Below are 2,500 nucleotides of genomic sequence, written 5' to 3'. Positions count from 1 at the left end.
GTGCACATATATCTGATTTTCGAGGCCTCATGTACTTGTTTGCTTGCCTTGTTTATGTGTATCTCACATTATAGTTCGATGGTATGCTATTTATGAATTACAATTTTTTTCAGTATGAAGTAACAGCAACGGCGATAACAACAAGAACAATACTTATAATAATAGCAATAGTAATGATACTAATAATGATAATAACTAGAAAAAAAACTCAGAACGCATACCTTCACCAAGGCAATAAAGTCACTGATACAATAAAAGAAAAAATCATACGGAGAATAATATCAAAACCATCTCTTTCGCAAGTACACTGGCTACATCCGTAAACATAACCTCAATGGCGGAGGCAAAGAAGGTAATGATTATAATAATAGTTACCCCAATTGCCTAGGCAATATCATTAATTATCATTAAATTTTGGCAGTTATGCGTATCGTGATCAGGATCTAGGAATTTCTCTAATTATTGCATCTGTTACCCCTATTAAGAAGAAGAAGAAAAAAATCCTGAATCCTGGTCATGATACGGATCACCACCAAAATTTAATGGCATCTAAGTTAGGCAGGACACGCCTCTAGTAAAAAAAAAATCATGTTTCTGAGTTATCCGGGTAACCAACGCTCCCAAATAAATAACATCTTTGGCGGAGGTAACAATATCCATCACCTTCAGCAGCAGCAGCATCAATATTAACATTTATAATCATCATTATCATCATAATCATCATGAGAATAACAGTAGTAATCAAAATGATAAAGATAATGAAACCAAATCCGAAAGTTTTGTTTAGTTCTGTTTCATTCTATAACGATAGTGTATTGACCATTTTGATTTGATTTAAGCTCAAGACATTTTTATTCCTTTCCGTTAGTGAAGCATTAATTTTTTTATTTATGTGATACGGTAGTTATACGATTTTAATTTCAGATTTAATTCAGTAAACACTTCAGAGATCTCTTCTTGTCTAATTCACTGTCATTTTTGTTTCATCGGCTGATCATTAATCTGTTTCATCCTGTAATGATGAGGGTGAAACAAAGACACACACATGCCAAATATTTATTCAATAATAGCGTAAAGTCTCATCAAATACCGTTTGAAATTTTCGAAGCCCCGAGTAAAAGAAACGAAGCAGTGTGTGGGTCATACGCAGTCACAACAATAGATTCGGAGTTGAAAGGCCAAAGTCCAAATGGTATGTCAATTGTTCACACGTTTTCTTAACATTTATTTAGAATTAGACTTTAGGAGCTTCTATGTGCATTTTACAATTGAACAAACACAGTGCTTTCAAAATATTTATGTTGGGTTAGTCCTAGCAAGGTAAATATTAACACTGAACCACATGACAGAGAAAGAAAAAAGTATAGATAAATATCTTGACATTTACGAAGGAAAGCCATCCATCATTACTAATTAAATGGTATCATTTTAGTTACCCACAGCCATGTTATTCAGGTAAAAATTTGTCTCGAATGGACAAAACGACTGAAGATAAGAGAGTGTACAGGTTGATAATAAAAAGTGCAATATGTAATTCTTTGGGTGGTAATTGTCACAGATAACGACGCTCCCTCCCAGAGACTAAGTCGAAAAAATTGTGTTTTTCTGCAGGAAAGCCAATGATTTAATCGATTCTTGGAGTTGTTTCGGTACAATTTAAGATTTATCCAGCCTCCGACTTCTGAAACGATTGTTTTTGTAATTGATAATTCCTTCGCGGTTTAGCGCTGTAATGCTACTGCCCTCTGTCGCTGTAATGCTACTGCCCTCTGTCGCATCTGACTGCTTGGGCAGTGACGTAACTTCTACTTCCCAATGTCAAAGTTGCGTAAGTGTGTATGCCTAGGGTTTGCACTGTATTTTTGGGAAGAACTTGCATGATTTACACACAGCTAAACATTATTAGCGTAAAAAGCAGGAAACTTTTTTTTTTTCTTTTCTTTTTTACTTCCCATAATATGTAAAGTGGAATTTACAAGCATATGACCGTCTGTTTATATAATTCTGCGGCGGTCATTTTGAGGCCACTCTGCTTAAGGTGACTAATCTTACGTAACTACAAATTCTTTTAGGCCGAATTAGACAGCACATTCATCCTACTGAACTACAAATTCTTTTAGGCCGAATTAGACGCACATGTGCTGATTATACAACGATTAGATTGTGATTTATGCAATAGACAACGTAATTATACTAAACCGTTCATATTTTTCAGTAATACTGCGATTATTGTTATATCACATGTAAAGAATTATGGTAAAATTACTGCGGATAACAATCAGGGTTACAGTAAAAAAAAAGATAAGGAATGGTTACCTTGACGTAAACTGAGATACTTTTCATCTATGGCAAAAGGTGCGCAAATCGAAAATAAAGGAGATACGGGATGAGATAGAGGTCAATATTTTAAACATCTACCGATATCTGTCTTACTGTAAACAAACTGCGCATATCGATGCTCAATGCTTTTAGACTTAGCACAGTGGCAGCACACATGCGC

At 34.8% G+C, this 2,500-nt stretch overlaps 1 protein-coding gene across 1 annotated transcript in view; it reads left to right on the top strand.

Moving 5' to 3' along the window:
- The first annotated feature begins 1,109 nt into the window (after positions 1–1,109).
- LOC138862894 (uncharacterized) overlaps positions 1,110–2,500 on the top strand; it is an 84,838-nt gene continuing 83,447 nt past the window's right edge. The window contains exon 1 of the mRNA XM_070126083.1: positions 1,110–1,192. The gene's annotated coding sequence lies outside the window, so the exon portion shown is untranslated. The remainder of the gene's footprint in view (positions 1,193–2,500) is intronic.

Source organism: Penaeus vannamei, chromosome 10 (assembly GCF_042767895.1).
Source record: "Penaeus vannamei isolate JL-2024 chromosome 10, ASM4276789v1, whole genome shotgun sequence".
In the NCBI taxonomy this organism is placed as follows: domain Eukaryota; kingdom Metazoa; phylum Arthropoda; class Malacostraca; order Decapoda; family Penaeidae; genus Penaeus; species Penaeus vannamei.
This window is presented reverse-complemented; position numbering and strand designations above follow the sequence as displayed.